Consider the following 24,854-nt stretch of genomic DNA (forward strand, 5'->3'; position numbering starts at 1 on the left):
TTGTGTTTGAGTTTCATAGCTTTTGGCTTTGTTTCTGATAAGATGTGGATTTCAGTATTGTCTCGGTTGGTGTGTTCTTACCAGCTAGCCTGGTTATATGTTGAGCAAAGATGATTTCGGGTTGTGGTTGATCTCCATGACTTGTGGTTCATTTGAGGTCTTTCTTTGGTCTTGGCTGGTATTCTTGGAGGTTTGTGCATCATTTGGATATTGTTCTTAGTAATTTGAGCCGACATCTTACCGTTGCATGTTTCCTAAACTGGTTGGTCTTTGGGCTGACTCGATTAAGTTATAATTATTTGTGGGTGGTATAAATGGAAGGTTGTGAATCATTTGAACATAACAGAGAAGTTAGAATATTGAAGATAGAGTTTGGAGATTGAGAGAAGATGTAGAACCCGCTGGATTTTGATCTGGTAGGATTGAGGTCGGAAGGTTGAGGTCTGGATTAGGATAGAACTGATAGACTGTTATTAGAGGCCGATTTGATATGAGGATGATATGGGGATCTTTTAATTGCATTGTAAGCATTGTTTGTATCTTGGACTATGATCCAACATGTGGCATGTATAATTCTTTAGATTGTAATAAGATTCATTCACATTGTTTATCAGTTATGTGTTTTGTGTTGTTACTGGTTGTTTCTCTTGTTGTTTCTGGCATCTTGTTACCGATTACCCATATGTTTTGCATGGTTTATGTGTTTAGTTGCAAGGTTGGGTTGTCCTTCATTGGATCTCCATGCCTTGACTACATCACTTAGGTATGGATCAGTTGGGTAAGCACAAAGCCAAAGTTAATTGTTATGGAAAAACAATAGAGTTCTTAGATGACCTAGGAAACAAGGTGCTCTTGCAAGGTGGCCATCATGAGGTCAAATTTTGGCAACTCTCTACTATCCAATTAAAGCAGAGTAAAAAGAAAGGTTGCCAAGTATTTGCAATTAAAATGGAAGAAATTAATGAATCCAATGAGATTAGATTCCATGATGATTTATGAAGCTTGTTACCATCACGAAGAAGGTTATAGGAAGAGCGGAAGATTGGAGGAATCATTTGAAGATAGATACCCTTATCCTCAAAATTATTTATATGTATTTCCTGAAGAACTACCTAGGTTACCTATAATGCCCACCAAAATGTCATAGAGAAATATACTAACTAACATTCTAATAGAGAATTTAAAAAAACATCACTTAATGCAACATATTCAACTAACTTCTCGTATGAATTTAATATTCATTTACATGATATACACATATCTATCATGTGAATAAAGATAAATGCACTATACACAAGTGGAATTATACACAACTCTATATTAATCTTTCCCTAGGGTATCTCAACGATATTACCTAATCTATCCATAGAGCATAACCACATCAATAATATATCATCATAAGCATAACATCATATTTACTATCATGATCCAATGCATTCAACTCAACTAACCTTCCTCTTCTCATGCATACATAAGATACCTCACTAGTTTGTCTATCATGAATACATTCATTAATAATGCAAAACTCATTAAACCCCTAAGATCCATTTTAAGAGCACCAATCCAAATGTTCCTAATCCCAAATACTTATTTAATTTCCTAGCATCATTATTCCATTACCACATTATGAATCCATTTCCTTAATCATCTTATACATTCCCATAACACTAAATGCATATCCATAGAACCAATTCCATTAATGAGCATTATCCAAGATGCAACAAGATACAAAATTACATTCTCTTTAAATATTCCGATCTTGGCCTAAGGCATCATATATCATTGCATGCACATCAACCATTTTACTTCAATGAGCATAACTCTCAACTACAATTACAATTACATCATGAATTCTACAAATACACCAATCTCCTACAAGTATCCATCCATAGTTGAAGAGATAATAATCCACATCCACGTACAAGAGAATCCAACTAAGAACATCCCAATGGAAGAAGGAATCAAACCACCCGACCATGTGGAACCATAAGGAACCACTGCCTATGCTGGGAGATGACACAAGATCCCACACACACTCTATATCTAGGCTGACACCTAGCAACCAAAGGATAACAATCCACACCTCACGCAGCTAACTCAAGACTAAGAATCATAAGACCTCAAGAGGCTTCTCAACAAATCAAGACTCAAGGTGCTAGGACCCACATGTAGGAAAAGAGAATCATCACATGAAATCATAATGGGAACCTAGGAACCCATCCTGACATCCATAATGCCCATGTGGAGCCATCTCAACCTTGAAGGAGTGAGGGAGATGTTGACATCTATTTTGACGCACTCACCACCTCTCCTAAAAAGCAATAAGTTATGGGAAACTGATCACTCCAAGGTATCTATAGTCAGATCTTGATGGTGATGGGCATCTCAATGGTTGATGCGGTTCTACCTGTTAAGGGGTCTACTGGTTGAAACTAAATCCCAATAATTTTTAATAACTTAACTTCTTTTTTTGTATTTTATAATTTAAGATTCTCCTGGAAAGAAATTGCAAAAGATAGGGAAACAAGAAAATAACAATGAAACCAATTCAATAACTTAATGAACTAATCAATTAGTACCCTGCAATCCAAAAATCATCAAATTTTATCCAAATCAGCATTCAATAACGGACCTCCAATAAACTTGCAAAGTCAGTAACCTCACAAATTCATGGAAAGAATATCACCACAATATCATTCTATCACATTAATTCTCATACACCACTTACGTGTGCAATATGATTCATAAAGCAATAAAACATAGACTAGAATAAGTTGTTGATTTCAAACAATAGACAATACTAGATTACAAAGAATGAACTCCTAGAACATATGCATAGATCTGGCAATCTATAAGGTGCTTCTTGTATTAATTTCAAAGAATGTATCACAAAAATAACTCAATTTCATAATAATCTACAAAAAATAATCTAAAATCTCTAAGTGGGCCTCAAATCATCAATTTGTGGACCCTTACAAATGAATAAAACTCCTTAACTTATAGAGTTTTATGCCCTACTTTCTAGGAAATAAACCTAATCTAAATTAAGAACTAAAAAGAAAGGAGTCACAGTTGACTTGCAAGCCTCTACCTCTATACTCTAGTTAACTATTATGAAATGGAGACTGGGTGAGCACTACAAAGACCATGCTGCATGAGCTAGGCTTTTATAGTCATGCAAAAAATTTCTATAAAGTGAAGCGTGAGTTGGAGGCGTAGTGGGGTGGTCATGCAAAAACTCCCTTTAAAAATCATGTTATCATTAGCGACTACACGTTTATTTTTTACTTATTTTTATAGGTTTTACAATTACTGATGATACATGCAATCATCTCAACAGGAGGATCAATAACATGTTTAATTCTGAACTTGTACTTTTTCAAAAATTCCTCCACATTCTTTCTTTCACTTTCTAACTCCTCTATTGTCTTTGCATTCTGTTGACATTGGGTTATAAAATATGTATATTTGTCCATTAATGCCACACTAAACTAAGTCGAAGCTTCAAAATGTTGTGCCTCATACGCACCCCAATGGTAGAGTACCTGATCTTCCTCCATACTTCTAGCATTGGTTATTCCAAGCTCAAAAACTCCTAATAACTATCCTACAAAATTCTCATACTTTTCTACTATCTCGAGGAGGGGAGATCGAATATTTGTTATATCCCCCACATACTGTTGAAGCATTTCTATCTTCAACTCCAAAATGTATGTGTAAGATTGTAAATTTTTACAGTTGTCTCCACCTAAGAGGTCTTCCCTTATTGTTTCTTCTTCTCCAGGACTCAAAACTTTATTCGAAACCTGAAGCTTCTTGTCAAAAGTGTTGAGCTTCCGCTCCCACTGCTGAGAACAAGAAGATAACACTCCTCCAACTTGCATGACCTTCCTATATTCCTTCATGGTGCTTCACAAAAATAGTCTAATTTTAAAGACATTTATTTGTGTCCATGACTTTGTCGTGGCATTCACCTGTCTTACCTCAACCAATGCTTTTATCTCTCCCTCTGGGAGTGATGAGGTTGAAGGTAAATTATCACTTACACAAGTATCCAAGGGCTTTCCCATCTCTACCAACAGCTACTTATATTTTTCCAGTTGTGCCTTGACCTCTAAATGGGAGTTGTGTTCTTTTTCTATTCGCCCCCTAATGACACTAGTAGCCAATTCAAACCTATCTAATTCTCCCCATTTAGTCTACTTACCCAGTTTCCCCTGTGGTACTTGGTACTTTGGAGAGATCTGACCTTCTTCTTGTGTAGGAACTGTTATATCTGCAATCACCTCACCAGAACTTGTTCTTGATAAATGATGTACGGTCTTGGCCTTCTTTGTTTTCCTTGGGTCTTCAATGATTGCCTATTGTAGTGTAACTTTTGGTAGCTCTACTTTCCTTTTCTTTTTCTTGAAGGTGAAGTCTAACGATTGCGGCACATCCTTATCTTTTTCACCTTCATGGGGCACAATGTCAGTGGTCACTATGTGCATATTTGACTGCTCTTTTGCTTCATCTTTCTCATCTTCTTATGTATTCTTAGGATCCTAGGGTGAAGAAATTTGATGGGCCAGGCTAACTTGGAGAGGAGTATCAACATTCAATTGTTGCTACTTATGTAACTCTCCTAACTTATCATTGATTTATTCTTCAAACGTCTTGCCATCTTTATCAATTTCATCTATACCTTGCTTATCAGCTATTTCTTTTAGTAAATGTTCTTATTCTTGCGGAGTTAAGACCAACCTTTCATCCTGTGGATCTTCAAACTCATTTCGCTCCTTCTCTCCTCCAAGTGGTTGTTGTTCCATAGGTTGCTCATCCTCTTGGTTAGAATTTGATCTAATGTTATGGATACTTACTATTTCTGTGGTAGGTCTTTACACCTGTGTCATGGGAGGCACTGTTGTTGTACCAAAAATATCAATTGGCAATGGCATAGGGGTGGTAGTAGTTGAGGTCAAAATTGGATCTTGTGTTGCGGTGGTAAATGGAGGCTGAGTGGATGCACCTGTCGTATCAGGAGGAGGTTGTGCACTTTCATCTTCTTTCCCCTGTTCATCTTCCTCTTGAGTGCCCTCTTGTGGTGTTTGTCTAATTGATGTTCTCATAGGATGTACCTCTATCAGTGGCACAACTCCTGACCCTTCTTTTACTCCAAAATCCATAGTCTTTTTCAAAAGTTCAGACCTCCTCATTTGTTCTTTAACTTTCTTCAATAATTCCTCAGTACTTTCTTCGAGTTCGGCAGTTTCATCTGGATCAGTTAATATGTTCTTTCGAGAGCTAGACCTTGTCTTACGGGCATACTCCTTATAACCCCTTGATTGGGGACCACCTGAAGTTGATTCCTTTTTCTTCCCTTTCAAAGTGCTTGGCCAAACCCTCAAACTTAGCCACTACCTAGTTCTATCTATAACAGTTTGAGTTTTTTTGTCCATATATATATCCTCTTGTGTCGACCACCTTATTGGAGAGAGAGGGTTCTTGTCAATTTATTACTCCTTATAACCCCTTGATTGGGGACCACCTGAAGTCGATTCCTTTTGCTTCCCTTTCAAAGTGCTTGGCTGAACCCTCAAACTTAGCCACTACCTAGTTCTATCTATAACAGTTTGAGTTTTTTTGTCCATATATATATCCTCTTGTGTCGACCACCTTATTGGAGAGAGAGGGTTCTTGTCAATTTATTGCTCCTTACATATAGAATCTAATAATTCACCATCATCCCTTAGTTCTTTAGGGAGATTGGTCTCTATTTCAAAATTTCTTATTTGTGGTACTGACAGCCTATAATAATTCTTTTCTCTAACTTCAAAACTATCTTGGAGGTTTTCCCAAAAAACCTCCAATCTAGGCTTATGCCCCTCATATGCCTTCTGAATTATTTTCTTTAGCTTGCCGTAGGGATCATAGTACTCCCTTGCATAGTTAAATTCTTTAAGGTTTAAATCCTGAAGTCTCTGCTTTGTTGTCTTTGCTACCTGAATCTTGGAACAAGAGAAGTAACCAATAGAGACTGAAAAAATTATACCCACCTTGTGTTTTGAAGACAAAAGTGATTGAAGGTCCAGCATCTTCCTGACATATTCTAACAATATAATATGATCATTGCAGTTGTGCAACAAAACAATAAGGTTCTCTGTGAATCAACTAACCCTGATATATGTAGAGCATTGGTTCTGAATGAACCAACATGCCTATTCCCTAATGATTGCCATTTCTTTTCGGTTGATTTTATAACCTATATCACCTGTGAGTTTGATGATGATAGGAAAAAGAAAGGCATCATTTATACTTTTAAAATGTGTCTTTGCATTGTTTAGAGGAAGTTGTGAGTAATACTCCCACACCTTCTTGTGCCCTTCCTCATCGCCTAGCTAGCCCTCTATTTGCAACCTTAGGAATTTGCCTACTCGGGCAGCTACCTAGATAACATAGGAGGTAAAGAAGAATTTATTCGTTTGATGCACCTCCTTCATCTACTTATGTATGTTGTCAGAAAGAATTTGGGCCCAGTCAAAGTATTGTTTCCCTATTAGTATAGTTGTCATAAAATGGAATATCCAAGGATGGAAGTGCTAGCAATTTGGCTTGCCAAAGGCCTTGCTAAACATGATGATTGTCTTGTTGAGGCTCCTTGAAATCTACCCTCAAAATGTATGTGGCCTTTAGCCCTATCTTCCTCTCCTCTTCCAGCCAATTCTCATTCATATTCCTTTTGTTTGAAGCAATATTCTTATTCCATACTCTGGCGGCTTCTTCCTCTATAGTCAAGAGTATTTAATCCCTCGCAGGGATACCAAACACAAATCCTAGCATATCCATTGATAAATCAATCATAGTTCTACCCTGATCATCTATGCACTTTCTGGTTTCTGCATTGTAGAATTATGCAACGGTCATAATAAATTCAAGGGATTGGATCAATTGCAGGAAAATGGTTGCTTCCACCAGACCTAATCTTGTAATTCTCCTCACAAAGGCCTCTGGCCTTGGTCTGTCCAATTGTGTTTTGATATCTTCTAACTCAATATGCCCCACCTATGTTTCTGTCACCCATTTGATTTGGTCATCCAACTTTGAAACATAGACCTGACCTTGATATTGATATTTCATGGTTATAGGAATCTTGTCCAACTCTTTTCATCTCTTGCTAGAGGTTGGGTCCATCTAAATGCTCTGATCTGCAAGAAAGAATCATGAATTAGTTCATTGCATACTTAAAAATATTAATAACATCATCCACCTTAGAACTTCAGAGTTCTGGGATGGATAACTTCCTTTAAAGCAACTGACTTCGGAACTCCAGGGTTCCAGGGTTCCAAGGTTAGCATAGGCTTAAAAAACTAAGTCTAAAACTCTGAGGCTTCAGGGTTCCGGGTGGATAAAACAAATGGGGTCCAGAACTTTGGGGTTTCGGGGTTCCGGGATGAACGAGAAAAGATGACTTCAGGACTTCAAGGTTCCAAAGTCCCAGGGTAGTTCAATTGAGTGCCAAAAAGATGTTTTAGAACTCCAAGACTCTAGGGTTCTGAGGTTAAAACAATGGCCAAAATAGGAAAGAACTTCGGCACTCTGGGGTTCCAGGGTTCTGAGGTTGGGGGTAGTTCACTCATAGGTTTTGAGATGATCCAGAACTTGTGGATTCTGAGGTTCTAAGGTAAAAGCACGACGAAGCCCGAAACTCTGGGGGTCCGGAGTTCCGAGGTTTATGAGAACTACCAAGCCCGGAACTCCGAGGGTCCGGAGTTTTGAGGTTTGGAAAATCTAGGGCACGTGAAAAGAACAAAACACACAAAACAAGGAAAGAAAAAAGGAAAATCTAAGCTAAAAAAAGCTAAAAGATCTAAACACAAAAACACAAGGAAGGAGAAAAATCTACCTACCTAGTGGGAGAAAACACGTGAAAACTCAACAACGGGGAGGCATGAAGTCGGGAGGTCACAACTGGAAGGTTTGAAAACTTGAGTGCACAAATGAACTTAGAAAAGTTCATTCCTCCTATTTATACCCCTCGAAACTTCCTCCATGCGGTCGCCTCAAACAAGACCTCGGGAGTCCAAGGATCTGGACTTCCGAGGTGAAAGCTAAAAACACAAACAAACCTTGGGACTCTAGGGTTTCGAGGTTCTGAGGTGAAAAAAGAAAAGCAAGCAAACAACCTCAAGACTCTAGGTTTCTGGGGTTACCATGACAACACAACTTTGGGACTCTGGGGTTCCAAAGTGACTAACAACAAAACATGAAGAACTCAGGATTTTGGGACTCTGGAGTCTCGAGGCTTCAACGACAAAAAGAGACAAGGCATGACTTCGGGACTCTGGGGATCTGAGGTTCCAGGATCATGACAAACATAACAAACAAACAAAAACCTACCTCGGAACTCCAAGGTCAAAACAAACATAACAAACGCCTACTTCGAAACTTCGGGGTTCTAGGGTAAGACTTCAAAAACAAACAAAGGACTCCTCAGGACTTCAAGGTTCCAAAGTTCCAAGGTGTCTAGGCAAAAACTAAAAAAAAGCTATAGAAAGCAAAAATAAGGACCCATATTTTCAAGACAAGGAAACTAATGGGGCTAGGTATGCAGGGCATAACAGGAGATTAGCTTACCTAGATCACCAAGGCCTTCCCAATCCTATCCCAAATACCACCCCTGAGTAAGGCATTGGGGCCACCATAACCATTTCTTATCTTATCATGGTGAATTACTATTACCCAGCCCTCTTATAATCAATTAATTTAAATTATCACTTGATTACAAGATAAACTCCCAATGAGATAATCTGGCAGTCTAGACCTCGGGTAACCTGGTTGTCTACTCCCCATAACCCTAGTCACTCACTTGGAAGCCCACTACCCCTAGCAGGCACCTAGACCATAGGGTGACAACAGCGCACATCACATAAAACATGGGCTCTCAACACATCATAATTAGATAGCCAAGGTTATACATCAAATAATAATCTTCAAGAACATGACCAATATATGCCAAAATCATAGCCTTACATAGGCAACCAAGAATCATCAAGAATCTCATTATCAAAAGCATCCAATATGAGCCCAAATAATAACAGCAAGGCATTTCCCATCTTGCTCAATCTATTAGAGTAATTAATCATCTCAAATCAATAAATCATTCCCAGAACAACATCAGGAAACTCAGAAAATCCAAAAGGACAGCCTCTAGACTGGCAAAGCCAAAAGAACAAAAATCCATGATGACTCAAAATATCAACACAACAGCCTAGTGCCTATGCAGACTATCTCGGCACATATAAAAAAATAGTGCAACGCTTATGCCAATAAAAACAGTGCTTTTGTTCAACAATTTAGTGCATACGAACAACATTACAGTGGATTCACAAACTTTTGCAGCATATACATATGACTCTGAGGCACATATACTAATTTAAACAACGCAAATACCAGACAAGGCAGCCCAAACTAGTGCATACAAGTAATACAGTAGGTCAAATAAGATAGAGCACAAAAAGGTCTCAAAATGGCCCAGAAACATTCAGCCAAATCCAAAAAATAAATTAAACACTTAAGCCAAAGTCAGACTTAACAAAAACAATATGTAAATAAGTCACAACATGAAATAAATTGAGTTAACCAAAACAACACCAGCAATCCATCCATCCAAAATTCACAACAATTATTTCTAGAAAAGATAATCACAAAATACAATAGTCCCCATAATATATTATTAAACCATATAATTAATTTAACAGCAACATCAATTTTTAATCCCCGTAGCCAATCTTTTACAAACAGTCCATTTCAATAACAAAAGAAGTAGATCTCCAACCTAATATTAGAAGTTATAGAAAGACAACAATCTAATGAAATCCAATCCCAACTCTAAGCTCCAAAACCAAAATTCCCAAAATCTTCAAACAATGCAAAATTTCTCCAGCCAAGTCCACACCAGATAATGTCAAAAAACCAAATTAATAGAATTACATTCAAAAACCATGGATCATGTCAGCCAATAAAAAATAATTAAAAATATAATATTTCATACCAATCCCTACCTGAATTCGAGGTAAGAAAATATAAAATAATATTACTTAACTTACCTGAATATCTCAACCAATAATAAAATAGGGTAGGTAGGGTAAATAGTTAAATAATAGATAAATAATTAAACCAAATGGGAAAATAGAAATTAAATAATAATAACCAATAAATAAAATATAAATGTTTAGTAAAATAAACCTAATAAATCAAAGGCCCAATCAAAATAATCTAAAATAATATATTTCTTACCAACCATCTTCAAAATTAAAGCAACAACAATATAAAATAATATTATTACTGTAAAGTGGAAAATCGCAATCGAACCCTAGTTGCTCTCCCCTCTTCCAACTCCAAGGAGAGAGAAGGGAGGTTCACTAGGGTTGATGGTTTTCACTTAGGGGAGAGACTTTACATTCAAAAGAGGGGTTGAAACCCACAAGATCCAATCCCACACAATGCAAGATTGGATGCTAAATGTGTTTCAAGGGTTAAGAAAGCAAGGCTACCCTCTTTTGTAAAGAATGTTGATAGAAGAATTAAGCTAGGAATGCATAGAAAGTGACGAAGATTCACTTATAAACTGAGATAGGGATATAGGATGAAGCTGCGGACCTGGAATTAGCAGTAAAATGTCGATACGGCGCTGTCCTGCAAATTCGAGCAAAAGTTGTCAGGACGATGGCGCCCGGCGTGCACACGGTCCTCCGCAAAATCCGCGAAACGAAGGGGGATATGTTCGTCTCTGCACAAGGATTCCAGATCTTCAATTTCAGCCGCGTACCTGCAACCTACACACAGAAAAGCGAAGACGATTGGGAGGTTAGGGATTAGGGGTTTGCCTTTAGGTCAAACCCCGGTTTTGGAATTAACCAAGAAATGAGAAATTGTTGTAAATGTAATGTAAAACAAGTACTAATACCTTGTTGTAAGGATGTTTGTATCCTTATATGCGAAGGTATAGATGTTGTTGTTTGTTGTATTATTGTATGTTGTATGTAGCATGTAGTATGTGATCTCCTCTTCAATGGTTGAATCCTTGTCTTGAATGCAACACTTAGCCTTGAATGGAGACTTAGAATGATCAATTGCTTGAAAGAATGCTTGAATGCTTGAATGTTTGAATAGAGTTTCCACGTCTTGTACACATATGTCCTTCCTCCTAAAATGGGAGAGGAAATGTAGTTTATATACTTGCCAATTAGGGTTAATAGACTGATTTTCCCGACCTTAGGCCGACCAGGAAAGATAATTTTCCAATTTGCAAACATAAAGACCCGAAGTCCAAAAGAGACCGGGCCCAAAATAGGACCCAGGGACCAGGGCGCTGGGCGCTCTGGTCCCACCTCCCGGGACAGCAGGGTGCAAAGGAGGTTCAGGCCAGGGTGCAAGAAAATGCAGTTTTTGGTGTCATAATCAAGTTTCGGGGTCTCCATTCAGGTTGCGTGTTGCGTCGCCATCGTGAAGACCGAAATGCAGTCAAAATTGCAAGTGTCACAATTTTAGGACGCTACAATTACAATCTCCAACCTCACAACCAATAATGAAAGAGGGTAGGTAAGATAAATAATAAATAAATAATGGGTAGGAAGACTAAACAATAATAAATAATAAATAAATCCATTAACCAATAAATAAAATAGAAAGGGCTAATAAATAAAATAAATAAATCAAAAGCCCAATAAATGTTAAACCATAAAAAAATAATTTAAATAAATAAATTAACAAGAAATAATATTATCTTATAAACACAACTCCCAAAAAACTCAATCATAACAAGGAGTAAGTAAATAAATAAATAATAAAATAACAAATAACAAATAAATAACCAATAAATAGATATGCCAATAATAAATAAATAAATACACAATAAACAAATAATTAAATGTACAATAGATATAAAAAATACTCCACTAATATAATTTAAACTAAATACCATTACTATCTCCCACATACATTTAAAAAATAATAAATAGATAAATAATATTTCATGTATAATTATAAATGCCAAATATTATGATCCACAAAATAACATTAATAAATAATAACCCTCAATAATTAATTATGTAATTATATTTAAATACCAATGCCATCCAATAATCTAATTTGTTATTAATAAATCTTATAAACCAATTAATTAATTAATAATTCAATGAACCAATAATCTCAACTCCTCAAGACAAACCATCATAGGGTAACATAAAATACCACAAGACAACTCTAACCACAATACTAAGACTGTCAAGGTACCAACTTAAATCTCGAGTGGAGAATGGGATTTCATGTCACCTCTAATCAACCCACCATTGGGATGAAGACACGCTCACACCTATGAAGCTAGGTGGAGTCACCACCAATAGACGTACAATTGTTGGCATTATACACTCATATGAGAATAGTTGATGTTGTCATTGATGGCAACCAACTAGTAACATGGTTCACACGTTACACCGGCAACGACATCATTGACCGGCACCAACAGGAACTACAAGATTATTCTCACCGGCATCCAATCTACACCGACAGAAGATCTTACTGGCACTCCTAGCTGACATGGAAATTATATTATTTTGTATTGTACTATTATTGTATAGCCGACATAATGTATGTAAAGACTCATATATGTATGAGAACTTGTAGGTCATTTCGCAAGAGAGAAAATGTAATTAGGAAATAAATGTAAGTGGTATATAAGAGCGAATAACTATATATGCCTTATGATGTAATTATTTTATGAGTGAATAAGAGCAAAGTAGAGTGAAGCAAGGTTTATGGCAGAGGTATCTGATAGAGCTTAAACTGGTACTGAATCCAGCATTGCAGATGCTATTTTGAGCAGTACATTATCATTGGATTTAATCGTCCAATTGTGTAGTCAGTGTGACTCCTTTTTGTGATTGAGCAGTGAGCTCTAGGTAGTTGGCCTTCCTGCATGTGCAGGCCCCTATTGTATAAGTAATATTTATTCATATTGGCCAGTGAGTAAATACTGTGGGTCACAAATCCCACTGAGGTTTTTCCCCTACCAGGTTTCCTCGTCAAAAATATTTGTGTTATGGTGTGCATTGATGGTTATACTTTTGTTTCTCTTTACTGCATTATTATTTGCTTACCGGTATATTAATTTGGGTTATAAAGTTGCAAACAAGTTTAAATCTTTTGTTTACCAGTTAGACATTGATTCACCCTCCCCCCCCAACCTCTCAGTGCCTTTGGGATTGATCAAGTATCTAACAATTGGTATCGGAGCCTAGTCCTCTACTTGCAGAAGCCTAACAGCTTGAGGAAGATTCTGAAACTGGTACCGATGGAAAGTTTGAGACAAATAGTTGGAAGGAGCTCTTGAAGATTTTGATGTAGAGAAATTGAAGAATATCAAACTGGAAGATGAACTTAGAACCGCTCGGGAATTCATCAAAGCACTTCAAGATAACCTGGTTATAGAAAAGAACAAGAGAAAATAATTACATGTGCAATTGCAAAATCAAGATGATGAAGAAAAAGAAACTCTCAGAGATATTGCAGAGAAATTGAGACAAAAGAACAGTAACATGAAGAATGAGATGCAATATTTAACCATGAGACTATGCAAGGATATTGAAGATAGAAAGAGGAATGATGAAGATTTGGCCAGAAGACTTAATGAAAGCTCGGATGAATCTCAAAGGCTTGGTTATGAAAATGATATGCTTAAAACTGATTTGATTCACATGCAACATGACAAAGAGGAACTTTTGAGACAAGCTAGCACTTTGGAAAGTGAGTTGGTCACTGCAAATGAATAAAAAGACAAATTCAAGAAGAGTTTAGATAATCTTGATGATATGCTGAAAAGTCAGAAACCTGATGGAGAAACAGTTGGACTTGGATTTGAACATGGAGAAAGTTTCGGGACTGCAAACAATCATGATCACAGCAAACCGATAAGGCAATCTAATGCTTATAAATTTAATGGGAAACATTTTAATTGCAACAAATTTGGTCATAGAGAAAATCAGTATAGATTTAGGAATAATCAGAATACAAACTTACCCACCAATCAATGTTCCAAATGCAATAAAAATGGTCATAACTCAGACAATTGCAAAATGAATGTGAAATGCTATGTTTGTAGTAGATTTGGACATTTATCTAATCAATGCAGAACTCAAACCGGTCAAGGTTATGGAAAGGCTATTCGGAGAAACAATGTAACTTGTTATGCATGTAACAAGACTGGGCATATTACAAAATTTTGTAGAAGCAAGAATGTACCAGCAAACAATAAAGGATCTAATAACAAAGGCAAAGAAAATGTGACTAAAATCAAGCAAGAATTTTCTAAACAATGGATTAGGAAGAGAGATCAGAGAAGTGATGAATCTGTCACTGCACCGGTAGAACAAGGTAATCCTACACTGGCAGGAGATTCTTCATCTAACTAAGGAATAATCCTTAGGGATAAGGCAACCAATTGAAAATCATGAATTTACCCTTGGTTGGTGGTAAGAAATTATATTTCTTCTTTACCAGCATATATGTGGAGTTTTCACTTCACCAGTGAAGCATTTATTGCAGTTGTAAGTTAATTTTTGGTTATAAAGGCTTGGCAACTTCTCATTTCAATTACAACTTTGACTAACATCAACTAAAATGGAGAGCGGGAGAGTGGGAGCAAGATCGGGAGGGGTTTCCTATGAAGGAGTTGCAGAAGATGGGGAAGATGGTGTTGCGGACGAGGATGATTTCCTCCCTCTCCTCCTTTCACCTTCCATGTCATCTGATGGGGCTCTTCATGGCTCTTCTTTGCTGGATTGGTGGGTGGAGGAGTTTGGTATAGAGGAAGGAGTAGAGGCTGCGACAGCGATGGAGGCATTTGGCATGGGTTTTTTGTGGCCTCTATTTTTGGTCATCAGGGGTGTGCGGTGGTTCCTATCAATGGCTTTTTTCTACTCTTTCTTTGGTGGGTGGTGTTCTCCTGCCTGTGTCTAGGATGGTGTCTGGGCAAATCTAGGACCCTAGTGGATCTCTTGTGGAGAGGCTCTATGTGTTCTCTCCTTTCCTTTGTGTTGACGATTTGTTGTTGTTCTGGCCTTTGGTGCTCTGGTTCTTCGAAGGAGCTTCTTTTTTCAGTTCTTCTTTGTTAGGCTACTCTCCTATGGAGGTGGAGAGTTGTCTTTGGTGTGAACCTTTGAGAGGGTTTTCTCGGCTCTTGTTCTTTTCCCCTCCTTGTCTGTTAGAGGTGAGCATATTTCCTATGGAGGTGGACATTTGGTGGAGGGGAAAGGGTTGGTATCTGCTTGATGCTGGAGAGTGCTGGTTGTTGTCTTTCTGCTTCATCCTTCATCCTGTAGAGGTGGAGCTCTTTCCTATTGAGGTGGAGAGATGGAATGTTGGAGATTTTCAACGTTTGGTGTTCCTCTTGCTGTTGGCTATGGATGCCTATTTCTTCTCTCATGGGAGTCTCCTTGGGTGGGTCTAGAAGTTCTTTTTTCTAGACTCCTAGCTTGTCTCTTGGACTAGTTCCTTTTTGTTGTTTCTTGGTTTGGCCTCCTTCCTTCTGGTTTTTGGGGTCTTTGTTCCCCCTTTTTCTAGTTGTGGGTTCCTAGTTTATCCTATAGGCAAGCCGGTTGCTAATAGTTTTAAAGGGTCTAGTCTGTCTTTTTGTTTTCTTTGGTTTGGGGAAAATCCTGTGTTTAGAGTTCTGAGCTCATCATTTAAGGTTGAGGGTGCCTGGAAAAACCCCAGGTTGTTGGTTTTGGGTTCCATTTTAAAAACCAATTTGAAGGTTGGGGGAGCCTTTCAAAATCCCTACTGGCCAGATTCAAATTGTATGAATATTTGTTGTAATCTGGTGTTGTTATTGAAGGTTAGGGGTACCTTTCAAAACCTTGATAGTTGGCTAAGGGTTCTAGTTATACCCTTGATTATTATTGTTTCGTGCTATAGTTTGGAGCTATAGCTTTGTTGGGTGTGGCATGACTATGCTGGTTGTTGCTGGTTTTAGTCATCTTTGTTGGATTTTGGTTGTGGTTTTTCATTGTTTATTTCTTTTAGCAACCTGCTTTGTTGGGTTCTAGATCTCGGTAAAATCTATTGGGTTTTGGGTCCCTCCAAAACCTATTGTATGGGGTTTCGGGTCCCCTCAAAACCTATTTTTCCCCTAATCAAAAACTTCTCATTTCAATTCACCAAGCATCCAAGCATTTGAAGAGAGCAAAATTGAGAAAGGCATTCTAAAGGCAAAGCAGCAAAGATCTTTTCAAAGCATACAAGGATTTCTCAGTTAAAAGGTATTTATCATTCGCAATGATATCTTCATCTTTTGTTCTTAAATTCATAGAAAACTCTACCATTATGGAGAACATAAAATGACCTAGACCCATTTTCAAGATCATTCCTAAGATAGCAAAACTAGATGACTCTTGATGCATTTTCTAGAATCCCGAAGGGAGACGCATTTGCTGAAGACCCTAAGGCATACATACATTGTTACATAGAAATTTTAAATTCTGAATAATTGATGAACATGTACATGAACGTAATCACTGACAAGGATGGGGTAGTGAAACTGGAACATAAGGTAGTTGAGGATTTAGATTTCATAGATATCCTCCATTTGCCAGAATTCTTAGACGAAGTCGTCTGCTATGTCCTTAGTAGGGTTCACGGTGAATTTATGTGTTTGGACTCAGTATTTAAAATTGCCAAGGAAGTTATAAGGGTTGTTACTGGTTTACCCTCCACTGGTTCTAGACCTGGTAAGAAGAAGAAAATCCCTAACAAAGAGGCTATGAGCTTAACCGAAGCTACATATAACAACATATCAGTTAGGGTCAATGATATAAAGGATACAAATGTTAAATTTGCTAGCATGGTCATTGGATATAAAGTTGGTCATACAAATAGGTTGAATTTTGTATCTAGTTCATGCATTCATAGTGCTCATGAGATGATTATAAATAATGCTAAAATTGACATCTGTGAATGGTTAAAGGATGAATTGCTAGAGAATTTGGATAAAATCAAAGGTGATAAGAAAGGAACCTTCAAATTTGGAAGTTTGTTAGTATGTTTAATGCTTTACTTTTCGGAAGAGATCCCCGGTATAGGACACAAGAATTTTGCCTATGATATTTCTATTGGAAAACAGATAAAGGAGGCAATTACCGGTATGGGAGCTAACAGTGATGAGTTGGTAAAATATTACTTCAAGAATTTTCAAACTAAAATGAAACAGAGAGAAAGGATTCCATAGAGCATCGTAGATAAATATGACACACATATGTTTTGTAGTAAAAAGAGATGAAATATGGATGGAGGCAGTTAGACCCAGGACTGTCTGGATTACAGAGATGGGATATGAGGTGGATACTCACATATTAGATTCATTTGCAAAAATCCAATTAGATGCTCCACCAGAATCATCTGAATAATTTTTTTGTAATGCTGAAACAATAGAGAAGGATGTAGACATGCTAAAACAAAGAAAGAAAAGAGAAAATCTAATGAGAGAAGCTTCAAAAGTGGTTAAAGAGGTAACAAAAGGACTAATGAATATCAGTGGTATTGTTGCTGATGTAAAAAGGCAATCAAAACAGAAACTAGTAGCTCACATTTCCCCTGTGGCTACTTCATCTGATTCTGACGATGACAGGGTGGCTAAATTCAAGAGAGTGGACAGGAAGAAAAGAAAACCCTCACCGGCACCTGCTCCATCTCCCAAGATGACAAGGACATAGATAAAGAAACAACGGGTTGTAAGAGAGCCTAGTGGTCCGAAGAAGAAAGTGACTCCAAATACAAAACATGAACCTAAGGCACCGGATACTCTTACACCGGAAGAGTTGATGAATGAAATAACCCAAGAAGGTAACCTTGGTAATGGGAATAAACTTTATCATTCTTTCAAGGACTCAAATAAGGATACTATAGAGGAAAGCATTATTTTACATCTTGATATATACAAGAAAGTTCTTACTGAAGTTGTACATGATCTACCTAATGATTTATACTTAAGGTTCCAAGCTAAGAAAATGTCAATCATGGAGCTCGATAAGAAATTAAAAGTAGAGGCTTTACTTGTTGTGCATCCTGTTAACACCAAATAGGAAATCGATGACTTAATATCAGAGGCAAATAGAACCGTTTTTGTGAGTGGTCACCGATAGGTTAGCCTTATGGTAGGCACATTCAAGGAAATTGCAAATGAGACAGTAGATAAGTGGGACATATTTTTGTGGAAAGAGAGAAGAAAGAAGAGAAGGATAGACAGAAAATGGATAATTCATTTGCTAAGGTATATCAGAAATACAAAGGTAAAGGAAAAATTGGTAGTGTACCCGATATAACGGTCAAGGATAACCTTCCTCCAATGGCACATGACACCCCTCCAATAACTGCAGAGGCACCGACACAACCTGATAGTCAACTAGAAGAAAAGAAAGAGGAAATGACAAGAGATGACACTAATCCGGAATCTGAAATTCTTTTTACCATGAATGTAGACACACAAGATTTCAACATTGTCATGGATAAGGAAACTGTAGAGGTTAAGACAGTTGAAGCTACAAATGTTGAGGTCTTTGAGTCACCGGTAAACACTGTCAACTCTCAGCAAAATATTGAGATACTAGCTGAAGTTAAGAAAACAGATACCATCCCTGATGTTACTCAGCTTAACATTGAGAAATCGGTAGAAACAGAAGTAGTGGCACAAACTGAAACCGGAACAGGACAAGAACAGAGTATATATGAATCGGGAGTCAGTAAGGATGAAAATAAAGTTGAAAAACTGAGTGAGCATAAGGAAGAGATTAATGATGGAAACAAGATAGCAGAAGTGGTTAAGGTTAATGTGCAGGAATCCGGAGATGAGAAGAAACCAACTGTAGAACCTCACACTCCACCTAGCACTTCCACCATGGATTACAAACCTACAAATGTGACAGATGTACTTCTGGATTCAATAAAGAGGATCACAAATTGCAACACCTTAGCATTTAAGGCCATTGATACTTTACCTATTTTAAAAATGATTGCACTGGCATGTAAGATAGATCATATTGATGGATCTTTAGGTAAATTGGACACATTGTCCAAATTCATTGCTTCAAATATTCTAATTGTGGATAAAATTAATGAAGAAACTATTAAGGAAAGGGTGAAAAAGGAGAAAGGTGAATTCTTTGATAAGACTATTAAGGACTATACTGAGCATATTGATTCTTTATTACCGGCACTTAATTCCACAATTTTGGAATATAAAGAATTGTATAGGGAAGCATGCAAGCCTCACCACTTAACAAAATATATTGATGAGGAGATAAGGAAAACACAAAAGGAGATTGATGATATAGTAGATAACATGATAGGTTCTTCGGAACTTACTTCAGTTTTGGATCAAGAAATGACAGTTTTTGAAGAAAAGATTGAGAAATTAGAAAAGGAAAAAGAAAGGATAAGAATGAAGACCCGAGAGCTGAAAAATAAACTTGGTCCTAGATTGGACAACCTTCTAACTCAGCGGATTGAGTTGTCTAAAGAAACAATTTAAGGAGAAAGATCACCACAACAATAGATGCATTATCTGACCGGTATGATCGAACAGACTGAAACCATTATTTCTGACAACACTAAATTTATGCAGAGTCTTAATCTGATTTTAGCAGATATCTTTCAGATTGTAAATAACTAGTTACAGGATTTGAGGTAGAATTTTAAATTCTTTGACTCTTTTTGACATCCTTTGTCATTGATGTCAAAGGGGGAGTAGTAGTGTAGGAGAAAAATGTAGAGAAGGGATCATTTGCTTAGGGGGAGCACTCTTATTTTTGGATCGATTTTTGGACTTCAAATTTTTGGATATCACCTTTTGGGTTTTTCTCATGATTTTTGCCATCAATGCCAAAGGGGGAGATTGTTGGAATTATAAACTCAATTGAGAATAGTTGATGTTGTCATTGATGGCAACCAACTGGTAACATGGTTCACACGTTACACCGGTAACGACATCATTTACCGGCACCGATAGGCACTACAAGATTATTCTCACCGGCATCCAATCTACACTGATAGAAGATCTTACCAGCACTCCTAGCCGACATCGAAATTATATTGTTTTATATTGTAATATTATTGTATAGATGACATAATGTATTGTAAAGACTCATATATGTATGAGATCTTGTAGGTCATTTTGTAAGCAAGAAAATGTAATTAGGAAATAAATGTAAGTGATATATAAGAGTGAATAATTGTATATGCATTATGATGTAATTATTTTATGAGTGAATAAGAGCAGAGCAAAGCAAAGCAAGGTTTATGGCAGAGGTATCTGATAGAGCTTAAACCGGTACTGAATCCAGCATTGCAGATGCTATTTTGAGTAGTACATTATCATTGGATTTAATCATCCAATTGTGTAGTCAATGTGACTCCTTTTTGTGATTGAGCAGTGAGCTCTAGGTTGTTGGCCTTCCTGCATGTGCAGGCCCCTATTGTATAAGTAATATTTATTCATATTGGTCAATGAGTAAATATTGTGGGTCACAAATCCCACCGAGGTTTTTCCCCTACCGGGTTTCCTCGCCAAAAATATCTATGTTATGGCGTGCATTGATGGTTATACTTTTGTTTCTCTTTACTGTATTATTATTTGCTTACCAGTATATTAATTTGGGTTATAAAGTTGCAAAAAAGTTTTTGTTTACCGGTTAGACATTGATTCACCACCCCCCCCCCAACCCTCTCAGTGTCTTTTGGACTGATCAAGTATCTAACAACAACAACATATATCATGAAATAGGCAGACAAGTGAAGGGGAATCACAATGTCATATTTTGCTCATGAATGAGTGGTATGACATCATCCCTATCACAAACATAGTAGAATACAATCACAATAACCAAGCACTATCATAATCATCATCGTATCCAATATAATCATGAAATAGGGTTAGTACATAGTATGATACCATTAAATCATCATAAAGTAGACCAAGTTGTATCAATATGGTTTATTGATGTACAAAAAGATAAGGTGAATCAGGGAGGGGCACTACATTACCACCCAAGAGAATATTTGATTTCTCAATTGAGTTAGTTCTAGGAATAGTGTCACGATCAAAATCTCCATAACTTATGACAAGTATCAAACTCATAGAGTTGAAAGCACAGTTACAAGAGTTATTGAATAAGGGTTTTATTAGACCCAGCGTGTTGTCATGGGGGGTACTAGTAATATTTGTCAAGAAGAAGGATGGTACCCTTTGCCTTTGCATTGACTACATGATTTTGAACAAGCTAACCATCATAAACAAGTACCCCTTGCCATGTATTGATGATTTGTTTGATCAAATGCATGGAGTCGTAGAATTTTTCAAAATAGACATGTGTTCAAGGTATCATCAATTAAGGCTTAGGGATGAAGATATCCACAAAACAACCTTAAGAACTCATTATGGACATTATGAGTTTACCATACTACCATTTGGGCTTACCAATACCCCAATCGCATTCATGAACCTGATAAATAGCATATTCCATGATTGTCTCGACAAATTTGTCTCATTGTTCTTAGTTGATATTTTGATATACTCTAAGAATGAAAAAGAGCATCTACAACATTTGCAAACTATCCTTTTATGCTTGTACAAAAATAAATTATATGGAAAGTTATCCAAATGCACCTTGTTTCAGAAAGAGGTGCAATATCTAGAGCAAATTATCTCAGCTAAGGGTATAGTTGTAGATCCAGCTAAGATAAAGGGTATTTTAGAAAGGCCAATCCCTAGAAATGTGCAAGAAGCAGGAAGCTTTATGGGCTTAGCAGGTTACTATAAGAAGTTTGTAATGAATTTCTTGTGCATAGCTTATCCAATAACCTCACTTCAGAGAAAAGGGAAAAGATTTGAATGGACTGAAAGGTGTCATAAAGCATTTGAACTCCTTAAAGAAAGGTTGACCATGACTACAATATTATAAGTGTCAAATCTGAAGGGACATTTTCTGGTGGTAATTGATACATCAAAGGAAGGACTAGGTGGATTCCTAATGCCAAATGGGCAAGTGATAGCTTATGAGTCCAAAAAACTCAAAAATTATGAACAAGACTATGCACCACATGATTTGGAGCTCGCTGCAATAGTGCATGCTTTATAGATTTGGCATCACTACCTATTAGGAAAACCCTTTGAGCTTTGATCTAATCATCAAGGGTTGAAATACATTTTCACCCAACCCAATCTCAATGTAGGACAGAGGAGATGGTTGGAATTAATTTCCAACTATGACTTTGAGATTAGCTATATCAAAGAAAAGGAAAATCATGTGGCAAATGCCTTGATCCATTGATGTCATATTAATGTTGTAAATGCAGTGCATACATATTTCAAGAATCAAGTGCTTCAACAGTTAGAGGGTGACAACTATTACTAGTAGGTAAGAGAAGTCCCGCAACTTAATCCTCAAGATCCAAGATTATGAGGGTTTTTGAATTGAAACCAATGGGGTAATCAGGTATCAAGGCAAAATGTATGTGCATGAATCCCTTGAACTAAGAAATTTAGTATGGAAAAAAGTGCGGTCAACACTATAATCTGTACATCCAGGAGTTACTAAAGTCCTAGTTGATATTAAACCCTTTTACTTCTGGAATGGTATAGAAAAGGATGCCACAAGATGTGTAGCTAATTGTTTAAATTCCAAAGAGTTAAAGTAGACCATCAACATCCCACGGGTCTGTTGCAGGCCAATGTAGTACTAGAATGGAAATGGTAGATAATTAGTATGGACTTCATCCAAAGATTTCCTATGTCCAAAAATAAACATAATTCCATATTGGTAATGGTTGATAGGCTTAGCAAGGTAGCCCACTTCATACCAAAAAACCTAATAGATGGGACGCCCACTATTTCCTATAAAATTATACAATAAATATTTAGATTGCATGGAGTACCCAAAATAAAATATCAAATAGGGATGTTAGAATGACATCAAAATTCTAGCAAAACTTGTTTATAGCCATAGGTACTCAATTGAACATTAGTTTCACCTATCATCAAGAAATACATGGTCAAACAAAAAGGGTCAATTAGGTGCTAGAAGACCTTCTAAGGATGTATTGCATGGACCCACAGTATAAATGGGAAGACTATCTTCCCTTAGTCAGGTTTTATTATAACAACTTCAATCATTCATTTATAAATATGACATCATTTGAGGCACTCTATGGAAGGAGATGTAGAACTCCTATCAACTAGAAGATAGGATAACCCTCGGTCTTGAAAGACCCTTAGAAATTGAAGAGCAAGTAGACACTCCTAACACTACCAATTTCACAACCATAAAAACTAACGTTTGAAATAAAAATGACATGATAAAAAAAATTAACATGGAAACATGATAGAATCCCCCCCCCCACTTAAAAAAAACAAGGTGTCCACAAGTGCGACATAGAAGAGATGAGGAGTTTGGATCATTACGAGCATAAGAAATATGAACAAATGAAATGAAAATAATACCTCAATACCATAATAATTATGCATTGTGTGCAAATTTAGAAAATCATTAGATTATGTGATGAAGTGCATACAAAATAATGGTTTTCATACCAATGGAAGGTGTTCTTGAAATGACTTGAAGTATGTTTCCAATCAGCAGGTGCATGGGAATATCGATTCAAGTCACATCAAATTATCGTGAGTGGGAAAAAAATGTTTTTTTCAAAATCAATTAATGTTGTATGAATGATTTGGGGTTTGATAGAAGTTAAAAGGTTGATGTCGATGGAGAATTGAAAAAAAATGCTCAGTCAAATGAAACATGGAAGTTGACTCATCACCAACAAGTCCTGACTTCTTGGCTATAAGAAATAGGGTCCTCAAACTTCATTATGGTTCTAGCTAACTAGCGAATGGTGAAAATGAACTATTTTATTATGGTCATGATACTTCCTCAAAGAAAGGAGGACTTTATTATAATTTCCTATCATCTAACTGACTAAAAGATTGATTGTCCCTAGTTGTGAAATATCAAGGGTAGAAGCTGCATATAATTCATAGGGTATATTAGTAGCACATTTCTTAAAGAGATCATCCTTATTGAGGGTCTTCTTATACAAGTAGATTCTTTTACCATTGAACAACAACAAAAATTTCATTGGGTCATGTTGTGCCTCCATAATTCATGCCCCATTTTCTTGTTTAATAAAATAGGGACCCCCCTTCTTTCTTCGCTTAGCCATTTTGTTTGTGCCTTCTCCTTATTTTCCTATTTTCCTAGCCTTCTTTTCCTCCTTCTATCTTGTTTTATATTCCTTTATTTTCTTTTCCCTTGTTCTTTTTTCCCCTTTTTGGGCTTGCAAGGATCGAGGGAATTAGGGATCCCCCTTTTTAGTTTCGAGAGTTAGGGGACCCCAAACCGCTAACCCTTACGTTTTTGTTTATTTATTACCTCCCTTTTGAGGATCAAAGGTGTCTCCACCACCAACCCTCGAAGAGGAACAAAGGTGGTGAGGTTCACTGTTCTAGTGGCACTTGCCACCCCCAACCCCCAATGGGTATACCTACCACAAACTACATTTAATGCAACCTTTTCTCACCTATATAAACCCAATTTATGGTCATTTTATGTCATATTGTGACACATTTAGGGTGATTTCCAAAGTCATTACACAAGAATAAAAGGGAACTTCAAGCAAATTTGTAGCAGTTCATTGGTGTGTTGGTAATTGTTTATGATTTTCTTGGGTAGGGTTTTGATTATTTTTTCCTTTATTTTTATTTCATTTTATTTTCTCTCTTTTCTCTTGTCTATTTTAGGGTTTATTGTCTTGTAGTCTCTCCATTCCTA

Source organism: Cryptomeria japonica, chromosome 2 (genome assembly GCF_030272615.1).
Source record: "Cryptomeria japonica chromosome 2, Sugi_1.0, whole genome shotgun sequence".
Classification (NCBI taxonomy): Eukaryota; Viridiplantae; Streptophyta; class Pinopsida; order Cupressales; family Cupressaceae; genus Cryptomeria; species Cryptomeria japonica.